We start from the raw sequence: 11,896 nt of genomic DNA, 5'->3' as shown, positions 1-11,896 counted from the left end.
TTACCTCGCGGCTTGAACTCGCGACTCAGTTACGTCGCAAGGCCAAGCTGCCAGCTAGCCCTATTTGGGAAAAACTGTCTCTTCGTATTCCAAACACACACCACTATATATAGACCCTTATACCCACGAAATGAGGGAGCTTCCAGAGAGAATTTTGAGGGAAAAACCTTAGAGAAAAACAAGATTGATTCATCCACAATATTCATCTAAGAGACTCTTGAAATTCCTCTACTCTCTTCCTCTCCAATGATACATCCTTGAGAGGTTCTTGACCAAATCATTTTCTCACCACACCCATGTCTGTGAAAAGGTCTTTTAGTGCTTAGGGAAGCAGTTTGGAAGGGACTAATGGTTATTGGTTGATGCTATGAGCTATAGTGGAATTCGGTAAGCTAGAGAAGAAAAATGTTTGGCGCAACCTCGCTGGAGTAAGGAGCTTAGAGGGCTTAGGTACCTAGGTAGATTAGGCTTGGAGGGTCTATTACTGTTCATGTATCCCAACTACATTTTCTAGTAGATTATTTACTGCTTGGAGGGTGGTGGAGAGGTTTTATGCCGAGAACTTAGGTTTCCTCTTCGATAACACATCGTTATCTTTGTGTTTGCATCTCTCTTCCCTTACTCTTTGCCTTTTAATTTCTGTTGTGGATGTGATTTTAATTGGCTTAAATTGTTTATCAATTCTTATATTAGCTTATGTTCATGTTCTGCACATTAATTGTTTGATTATAAGCTTGAATTGATAATTTGTAATTTGGGGGTCAAAATGTTCATAGAGTCTTCAACACTATTTAAACTTTCAAACTACCTTCTATAAAGATTGCATATCTTTCCAAGGACTTTAGAAACTTTCTTAGGAATAACAATAGAAGGGCAAGAAGTAAAAACGATGCTGAACCTAAGAACTCTAAGAAAAATGAACCAACTAAAATCAATAATACTGAAAAATCAAAAGAAAAAGTTGGTCAATCTTCTAGAAAAAAGTTGGTCAACAATGTTTTGGTTGTCAAGAGTATGGTCACATGAAATCAGAATGTCCAACATTCTTGAGAATAAAGGGTAAAGCTATGGCTATAACCGTTAGTGATGGTAAAGTTTCTGATCACGAGTCTGGAAGTGATGAAGATGGAAATTTCTTTGTTTTCACAGCTACTACTATAGTTAAAGAAAGTAATTCAGTTGAAGAGAACCCTTCTGATAGGGAACTCTCTGAGAGTGCTGACTTGCAAGAAGCTTATAAGAAGCTATGCAAGGTCGCTGCAAAGGATGCAATGAGTGTGGATTTAGGACTAAAGAAGATAGTCATTCTTGAACAAGAAAAAAAAAAAAAAACTTGTTGCTGAATTTGTTTGATGCTAAGGAACTAATAAATAAGGTGAAGGATGAAAATATTAAGTTGGTTGAAAAATTAAGAACCTAGAACTAGAATTGCCTATTGCTAGAGAACAGTCAAATAGGTCTACTAGTTCTAAACTTGATCACATGTTGAGTATTCAGAAGTCTCCCTTAGACAAACCAGGCTTAGGTTTTGTTGATAGCATCTCTAAGTCTAAAACTGATTCCACAAACTTTGTTTCTTCTTCTGACCCATCTAAGATAGAAGTTGTAAAGCCAAAAGTAGAAGTTCCTGTTCCTAGGAAGATTAGGGTAGATCTTAAAGAGTCTAAGTCTAAGAGTCCTAACTTACCTAAGAGTAAGAAGCATGATAGACCTTTGTGGGTTTGTCATTTTTGTGGAAAAGCTAGGCATACTCGCCTAAACTGTTTCAAGTTGCAAGCTGCTATGCAAGCAACTAAGCAAAAAGTACATATGCCTTAAGCACAAGATCCGAACATAGTTATTGATGAATTAGTAAAGGCTTTAAACCTTTATACCAATTCTGGAGTTGCTCATCATTCCAATCTTAATAATAACTCCAAAACCAAAGTTGCATCTAAGAAGTTATGGATGCAAAAGGCTCAATCTAATTGAGTCTTTCTGACATGGCCCTTAAACTTCTCAAAATCATCTGTGACCATTTTTTTTTGCTTTCTTGTTTTCTTTTGTTTCTTGGATTTTCATTGCATTACATTCATGCATTTCATATTAGGTTGTTTTCATTTTCTTTTAAAAAAAAAAGGAGGAAAGAGGAAAGTGGAAGGATGTGTTTTGTATTATGCATCATGGATGTGTAGTTAAGGTTGGCCATATTATCTTTGCATAACATGCCTATGTACCTTGTTTAACTTAGATGAGCTTATTTTTCAGCACTTTGCTAGTTTTAGCTATGTAGTTCATGTTTGTGTGAGTGTTTATAGTTTTTGATCATATGCTTTTGATTTTGAAGTCATATGCTTTTGATTGTAAGAACTAAAAAATCCTAAGCAAAAGGCATAAATATCCACCTCACCACTGTTTACTAGTCAATCATAAACACCTTAGTGCATATCATAAGATTTTGTGCTCGAGAAAGTGTAACACATGCACGAAAAGAAAATAAGGTGTAGCCTTAAAAAAAAGAATTAAAAAAAAATGTCTATATACAATAAGGCAAAAAAAAAAAAAATGCATGATTGCAAGCTTGTTTTCTAGGAGACGTGGGAGTTATATGATGTAACTCGTTAGGTGATAGTCACTTTCAAATTTATGTGATGAGTAATGTAGAAATTGTGATTGATTACTATCTACATATCACCCCACATGTATCTAATGTTGTTACTAGTTGCAAACACTTCACAAGTTATTCTTTGCTAAACATAGTACATGAAATTGTGTATGAATTAGGTTTAGCCATCCAAGATTATATATTCTATGATTTTGATACAAAATATGTTCAAGGGTTGAAAATTTTGGGGTAAGAGTTTGAAAATCTTGTTTTGATGTTTTGGATTAAAATCTCATGTTTTTGAAAAACATTTAAACTCATTCTCATGCATTTCATTCCTGAAATTACTTGGGTTGAGTTGGTTCTACATAATCTTCTACAGTTTTTCAAAAATTCAAATTTCCAAAATTTCGATTGAACGAATGTGTTTTTTAACCGATCGAAATTCCCTTGATTCTTAAAGCTTGGTCTCGGATTGGTTAAATTGCTCTTCGATTGATTCTCTATCAGTCGAATCTATTTTATTCAAATTTAGGAACTCTTTGTCTCACTCGATCAGTACCCGATTGGTACTCGATCAATTAAAAATCGTGGAGAAGGAAAAATAAAAAGAACACTCAGCACGTGTTCTTCATTATTTTTTTTTCAAAAACACTTTTCTCCTTGTCCTTTTCTCTCTCGACCAAACCAAAGATTCAATATTTTTGTCATTTTTCTTCTAAAATCTTCAAGGGTTTTCTTCATAAAGTCTTGGTAAGACTCTTTTACCCTTTCTTTTTCATTTATTTTCAATTTTCATGCATTTTCCTCATAATTTTTGAACAAAGGAATTTTTGGGGATTTTGATTTTCTAGTTATTTTTCTCCAAATTAGATCAATGGATTTTTGTTCCTATATACTGTTATCATGATTCCCATGCATTAATTTGATTAATTTTGTGTTTTGAAAAGAATTGGAAATTCTAGGGCTTGAAAATTTTCAAAATTGGGGTTTTTGTTCAATTGGACTTAATTGGTTTAAATTGACTTGTGATTTTGGTTAATTAGTACATTATAACTTGTTCTCTAAATGATATAATGTTTAATTGATCAATTTGATTGGTTTTTTGAAAAACAAATTTTTCAAAATTTGGGATTTTTGGTTAAAACTCTTAAGTATGGGTCAATTGTTGGTGAAATTTGAAAATTGAACAAATTTTATGCATTAAAGCATGCATCATATGTGCATTCATTACATGAATCATATATTTTGTTAATTTCTTGATATATATTGTGCTCTAACCCTTTCTAATGCAGTCTGCCATTAGTTTTTGTGTTGAGTTTTGTTTTTGTTTTTGTTTTCCTTCCTATTCTTAGAGTCATGGCTAGGAAAACTAAAGCAAAGAAAAACACTACCTCCTCCTCCTCTTCTAATTTTGAAAGGAATAGATTTCAGTTTAAGTCAGATCAGGATGCCTATGAGAAGTTAAACATCTTTAGGTCTATTTGGGCTGAAGGAAAGGTTATTCTAGATGAGGTGAATCCTAAAATACATTGAAATTTTGAGAGTCAAGGTTGGTTATCTCTTCTGGATGTAGAACATCCTCCTCCTACTGCATTGATTAGAAATTTTTACTCAAACCTCTCTATTCACACCAATGACTCCAATATTCACTTTGGGAAGACTTGGAAAAGGGGTGAAGAGTTTGTCATTACCCATGAGGTAGTGGCTACAACTCTCAAAGTAGCTTTGGTACAACAGCCTATGTGTCCTTGCACAGAAATTCCTCCCATTGATGACATCATGTCACTTCTCACCAGCACTACCATTAGTTGGGGTACTGATCCTAGGATTGCTACTCATGAGCTTACTGAGCTCAATTATCTTTTCTTTAGGATTTCTTGTCATAGTATCTAGCCTATATCTCATATACATACGATTCCCATTGAGAGATGTGTGTTTTTGTACGCTTTCATCACTGATGCTCCTATGAGTTTTTCTAATCTTTTTATTCGTTCTCTTGTAGGGGTCCATAGGAGTACTGCTAAATCACATGGTTTTTTCTTCCCAGTTTTTATTCATAGGATCCTCCTAAATTTAGGTTTAAAGGACTTTCCCGTTTCTGAGCCTGTACGTATCATAGCTCCTATAGGTTCTACCTTTCTTATGCAAAGAGCAACTCAGTTAAAAGCTAACTCAAAACGCCCTAGAGTCGAGTCTTCTACAGGTGACGCATCTAGAGGTCCTCCTTCTAGTGATCCTATTGTTAAGGAGTTTGTGGATCCCACTGCTGCTATGGATCCTACACCATCTACATCTACATATTTTTCTGTGCGCACCATGCTGGAGACGTGTCTCACAGTTCAAGCAGCACATGGACAACTTTATAGGATTTGCTCAATGAGGTTACAGCCTTACGAGCTGAGCTTACTGCCATTAGAGGTGCCTCTCCACTGGCTCCACCCTCGGATCAGCCATGATTGTCCTTTAGCAATATGCTACAAAAAGGGGGAGTACATAGTGATAAGGGGAGATATTTTTTGTTGTAGATTGTATTTAGGGGGAGACGTGCTACTTTGATGATGTGTTTGTACATGTTAGGGGAGATATGGATGTTTGTTTTTAGACCCCTTAAAACACAATTGGATTAACCTAGTTAACAAGCCAAGTTATTACTTATTCCAAATTCCAGATCTAGGTTAACACAATCATATAATCATATCAATGTAAAGTGTGGAATATAAAGAACATAAAGATATGATTGCCCAAGAAAACCAAACTGGTAAAAACCCTGGGAAGGATTTAACCTAACTATCCTCAAGGTAAAACTAAATCCACTATGAAAGAATCAAAGTTTTACAATAGCGACTTAGACTACTAACATCCTATTGCTACCTCACGTAGAAAACTTACTGACACGACCACATGATAGCTCCGAGTCCACGAACTACTTCTTTCTTTGATTCTCCAACAAGTACAAGCACTCCCGCTTGTATATCTTTAAGCTCTTTAGTGCAGCAACTGAATGATTATCAAGCTTTCAATGAAATCTCCTTCTTGATAATCCTAAGCATGTGTGAAGGCAACCACCTCTCAGATCTCACAAGAGATTCACACACACAGCAAGTAGAGCCACCTCAAAAATGTGGCTAGGGTTTCCCTTTTATACCTAGGGAAAAACATAAAACCCTACACGTCATATAGGCTTAGGGTTAAGTTGGAAATTCTGTAGAAAAAACATTCTACCCGACTTTCGATTGGTCGAATCTAATTCTCGATCGATTGAGCCAGACTAAATTGCACAATGAATTTTGCAGCAGCTTGATTCCAACTTTACATAAAACACATACTTTAAACAAGTCTAAAATAAGACTAAAAACCTGTTTTGATCATGGTTTGCCAACAGTACAAATTAGAGTTCTAACACAATAATTCCTAAGTACTTAGAACCTAACAATAGATATAAATTTTTGTTGGGAAATGGGATATATGTTTTTGTATTTCTTTTTATTTTTTTATGTTCTTGTTTCACAAACTATGATATATTGATTATGATTTATATTATGAGGTTATTCATGGTATATGTCTTTTATTTTAAATTTTGTGAAAACAAGAAATTTATTTTGGTTTGTTTAGTGTTTCAGGAATTTACATGTTGATTCATTCGAAGCTGCTGTCTACACTTGCAACTGATAGGTAGTAGTTAGTTTGAAATGTAAAGATTGGGCAATATTGTGTATTTGGGCTTTTTACACTTTGAGCAATTTATTTTTATGAATTGTGTTTTGTCACAGATTGACAAAGGGGGAGTTTGTTAGGTTCTAATACTTTAGGAACTAAATGTATTAGAACTTCATTTTGTAAATGTTGGCAAACCATGATCAAAACAATGCGTCTAGGTTTAGGCTTGCTTAAAGTATTTTTAAGTGTAATTTTGAATCAAGTGTTTTGCAGGAATTAAATGTGTAAAACTGCAAGACTTGATCGATCGAAAATAAGGCTTGATCGATTGAGAATTGCAGACTAGAAAATTCTACAAAAATTTCAAATGCAGCCCAAGCCTATATAACGTGTAGGGTTAACAGTACTCCTAATATAAAAGGAAAAACCCTAGCTACATTTTAGAAGTCTTTGTTTAGTCTTTTGTTTGTACCTTCAAATACACACATAGAGCTGTCAAGATCAAGATTCATATCAAGAACTTGATAGTTGTTTTAGTTGCTGCATAAAAGAACATTCAAGGAACAACAAAACCCTTGAGTGGAGTCTCAAAGTCACAAGTAGGAGAACTTGTGGTTGCTACAGATCCAAGAAAGTAGTTAGTGGATTCGGAGCTTACACATGGTCATGTCAGTAAGTGCTACGTGTAGTAGCATTAGGATGTTAGTGGTCTAAGTCCTTTTGCAAACTTCAATTCTTTCTATAGTGAATTTGTTTTTACCTTGAGGATAGTAAGGTCAAATCCTCCCCAAGTTTTTTACCGGTTTGGTTTTCCTAGGTCATCAATTTTTTGTGTTCTTTATATTTTCTACTTTATGTGTATTTCTGTTTAACCTAATCTTGAATAACAATCTTGTTAATCAATTTAGTTTAATATTAGGTTAAACATAATGTGACGAGGGGTCTAAAAACCTAACAATCCCAGTGTGGAAGATTCCATGTTTGTAAAATCTCCATTTGTTCCAGTGGATTATAAATGTAAACCAAACTTAATAACATTATACAAAAAATGATGTGTGGATATAATACATTAAAGCTAACATTATTATTGTCATGGGCTTGGGACCCTACATTCAAAGAAGGAGCTTGGTGTTTTAATTTGGGCAAAAGATCCCTTTGTCTTGGTCTTAGCCAAAATTTGGGTGTATGAAGCAAGGATTTAAAAAATTAAAAAAAAATAAATGAGACTTATTTTTTGTTGAAATGAATAACAAAGGTGGAGGTTAGCTTTATACAGGAAGAATTCAATTGTTGTTGATGTTGATACTTTCTCAAAAAATGACATTGATGCTATTATCAACAAAGGAAAGGAGGAAGCATGGAGGTTGACCGGTTTTTATAGGGAACCTATGACCCACAAGAGGTTTGAGTCGTGGAATTTACTTCACCAACTCATCAACTAGATGTCTCTCCCTTGGATCTGTACTGGGGATTTCAATGAATTTCTCAAAAGTTCTAAAAAATTGAGAGGTAGTACGAGAGGACAGTCTCAAATGTAGTTATTTAGAGATGTCATTGATGAATGTGGATTCCTGGATCTAGGTTTTATAGGCCCCCAGTTTACTTGGCAAAAGTACTTTGCAGATGGTCATTCTATATGGGAAAGATTGGATTAGGCCTTTGCTAATAGTGATTGGTTTCTTAGATTCACTAGAACTAGGGAGCATAATCTCAATGCTAACTCTTCTAATCATTGTCCACTTTGGATAATACCAGACGAGTTAGACCATCCCTGTATTTCTAACCCATTTAGATTTGAGGAGATGTGGCTCTCCGACAAGGGCTGTACAAAGACTGTGAAAGCCATTTGGTTGTCGCCGTTTGGTTGTCGCCGTTTGGTTGTCGCCTGACTATCTTGATCCTTCTAAGCGAGCTGTCCAGCTAAAGATTGAGAAATGTAGTAAGGAATTGAGCAGGTGAAGCTGAAAATTTTTTGGGAATATTAGATGGGAGGTGGAGACAAAAAAGAGACAGCTTGCTGAGGCCGAGAAGGAAGCTTAATGCCTTGGTATTAATTTTCGAGTTCAAGAATTAAAGATTGAACTTACTAACCTTCTGGATAAGGACACACAGATGTGGTCTCAACGTTCAAAATCCTTATGGGCTACCCATGGAGATTAAAATTCTATGTATTTCCAAAGTCGAGCAACTCAGAGACACCATAAGATTACCATCTCCAAAATCTATGATTCATCAGGCCAATGGTGCTTGAATTCCGTAGATGTGGCAGCAGTTGTCCTAAACTATGATTTAAATATTTTCTACTTAGAACCAATCTGACAACCTAAAGAAATAGTCAACTCTATCCATGGTATCATTACTGCAGAAATGAATGACCAACTCTCAACACAATTCTTGGCTTAGGAGGTTCAAAAAGCAATTAATCAAACGGCCCCTCTTAAAGCCTCAGGTCTAGATGGTATGCCCCCTATCTTTTTCCAAAATTACTGGAATTTAATTGGGAATGATATCACATGGTCTATTCTTCAATTCCTAAACACTGTTTCTCTGCCTCCACATCTTAACCATAATTTTGTTAATTTAATTCTTAAGGTTAAATGCCCTGAATTTGTTTCTGAATACTAATGTCATCAATTTATGTAATGTGTTAAATAAAATCTTTTTGAAGGTTTTAACTAATAGGCTCAAAATAATTATGCCTAAATTACAGAGCACTAGAGTGCTTTCACAAAAAGCAAACTTATCTTTGATAATATTTTAGTTACTTTTGAATCTTTACATAGTATGCAAAACCACAGTGGGAAAGATGACTTTATGGCTGTTAAACTAAACATGAACAAAGCCAATGAGAGTAGATTGGGTATATTCGAACGCGGTGATGAGGAAGTTGGGGTTCTGTGGCCAATGGATCAAATTAATTATGCTTTGTGTTACTACAATTGTAATGTCCCAGTCATAGGACAAAAAAAAGAAAAAAAGAAAAAGAAAAGAAGAAAGTAGAAAAGTCAAATTTTTGGGTTCCCGTGTGCCCCACCTACCCCACCCTTCCCCACCACTCATTTTTTTCACTCTATCTCTTTATCTCTTTGACCGGCCAAATCTCCTCACCCCACATTTCTTTCTTCTTCTTCTTTTTCATTTTCTGTCTAACACTCCTCTCACACTCCCTCACACTCTCCCACCGATACCTCCATGCCACCATCTCCACCATCATTTTTCCAGCAATGTCACCGAAAAATCTTTAGGAACCTCTAAGTATCTTTATCTTTTATTTGAGGTAAAAGTTTCTAATTTTTTGGTGGGTTTAAATGCTTTTACTTGAGGTTATTTTTATCTAAGCTTTAATAATGATATCCATGGGATTTATGAACATTCGAAGTAATATTTATGTGTTTATATGTATGGGTTTTGTATTGGTGAAATTATTTGATGAGTGAGTTTATGGTTTGTGCTAATGATGACTACCTAAGGTTTATGTATGGTAGGAAATTTGAGGGTTTTGAGTTATAACATGTGATGGTGGGTAAATCAAATTTTTCCATTGTCATTGGGTTTATTTGGAGTTAGTTGAAGTTCTAAATTTCTTGTCTTAGAGGATATTTTAATTTTGCTTTCATGGGTCTCTCAATGATATAGTGTAAATTTTATGGAAACTAGTCATGATGTTGGAGATGATATTGAATGGGTTAAATTTATAAATTCAAGTCTATGCCTTGTGAATTAATTTGTTGAGAAACTTTGGAAGAGGAATATGTTATTGATGAGGTTAAATGCTAGGCTTGCCTAATTAAATGCATATTTGGCAATTCCTAAATTGTAGCTAGATACAAGTTTAAGTTTTATGCTTATTGTATTAGGTTTGCTTGATATTATTGAGATTCTAGCTAATCTCTTTTGGAGCTTGGAGAATTAGGCTTTTGCTGTTGTGAGGTAAGTAATTTTTTAATGGGATTTTTGGAAAATAACCATGTTTCATAAATATTGTTTTGGGGTCAAACACATTTTGGAAAATTATATATGGATATATGTTTTCTTAAAACTATTGTGTTGTAACCCTATTATATATTATTATATATGAAAAGTGCATCATATTTGGTATTGCATTTGGGGAAATGCATGAATTGTCGATATGGAAAAATGAGCATTTTTTATTTAATCTTTGATAGAGAAATCATGGATTTTATGGAATATTAAAAAATTTAAAGATGCTTATCTTATCTTATTATGTGGGAAATTGGTAGAAAATCTCTTGACAATAATGAAGTTGAAAACCTTACAAACTTTGTAGAAGTTAGATTATTTAAGGGTTTTCTGAAACTACCTAGATATGAACTATGTGTTTCAAAATAATGTAACCTGTGAGCTTATGTGGTTTTAACACCATGCCATGTGTGATTTCCTGTGATCACCCGATTTGGTTTTCGTGGTCTTTGTGACAACGGAAATCAAATCCAGGTCAGTACCCTTTCACTTTGGATGACGCGTTCTTCTCTGCTGCCCATGGGAGGAAGAGGTTCCTTGATTGTGGGTGGGTGAGGCTACTGCCCATGGGGCCAAGAGACCACATGCAAGAGAGGTCCTATTTGACGCGCTCTCTCTGCTGCCCATGGGGGAGAGAAAAACCTTGAGGGTATGGGTGAGGCTACTGTCCATGGGCCAAGAGTCTGCATACCAGAGAGGACAATATCATGCCAATTGTGAATGGGTGGATCCCCTAACTGGTCTATGTGGTAGTGTGGTATTTTGTGATAATTTACCTTATGTTAGATATTATGGCTTTGGAAATTATATTGTTGGTGCTCACAGATTATAGTATATAGTTTCAAGTATTTATTTTAGAAACTTTGTGTTTCATTATTAAATCATTCTTGTCATATTATTATTATTGAAGATGAAACTTGCATTTCCCCCACCCCCATTAATTATGCTACTTACTGGGCTTTAGCTCATCCTAATTCTTCACAGTCTTACAGATTAATTAGCTATATCATGGGAATGGAGCTTGCCTTTATCGGTAGTGATTGGAGTTTTATACTGAATTGGGAGACTTACATTACTAATAGTTGGTGATTCGATCTAGTTTTTTTTAAGGGAGCTTGCAATAGTTAATTTTATTAGAAGTTGGGCTCTTGAGGCTTGTTAGCCCAAGAGTTTTGTTGGGATTGCATATTTTAGAGAACTTTGAGACTTTCCATTTAAATCATCATAGTTTTGTAATATATTCATATATTATGTGGAGGCACATGATTTTTAGTTCTTATTCATAAATGTGTTATAGAGCTCTGACTTATTTTAAGAGTATATTCAATGGAATTATTATGATAATTCTTGATGTTGGTACTTGATATAATTTTTGTGGATTGGATTGTCAAAAAGGAAAAATCTATAAGTACTTTGAGACGTCTTTCTCATGCTTTGGACCCTTTGAGGTTTGGGGTGTGACAACAGTCACCTACTCAATTCTTATAAATGGTTAATCTAAGGGTATGATCCATCCCTCTATAGGTATTTGCTAAGGAGACCCTTTCACCCCTTTCCTATTTCTCTTGTGTACTAAAGGTCTACTTGGACTTATTTCCCAAGCTGCTGCAACAGGGGATATTCGAGGTTATTCTTTGTGCAAGAATGGTCCACGGCTAACTCATTTCCTTT

At 34.8% G+C, this 11,896-nt stretch overlaps 1 long non-coding RNA gene across 2 annotated transcripts; it reads left to right on the top strand.

The window, feature by feature from the left end:
• Window positions 1-9,322: 9,322 nt before the first annotated feature.
• Window positions 9,323-11,504, top strand: LOC112035056 (uncharacterized). Of its 2 annotated transcripts, none has more exons than XR_010629470.1 (3): window positions 9,323-9,521; window positions 10,102-10,174; window positions 11,218-11,504. It is a non-coding gene; the product is annotated as an uncharacterized LOC112035056 (long non-coding RNA). The 2 variants fall into 2 exon arrangements; XR_010629469.1 differs by having other exon boundaries at window positions 11,210-11,504.
• Window positions 11,505-11,896: the final 392 nt, after the last annotated feature.

This window comes from Quercus suber, unplaced genomic scaffold (assembly GCF_002906115.3).
Source record: "Quercus suber isolate HL8 unplaced genomic scaffold, Cork oak 2.0 scaffold_97, whole genome shotgun sequence".
Taxonomy (NCBI): Eukaryota; Viridiplantae; Streptophyta; class Magnoliopsida; order Fagales; family Fagaceae; genus Quercus; species Quercus suber.
Note: the sequence above shows the minus strand (reverse complement) of the source record. Positions and strands in the feature narration are given on the sequence as shown.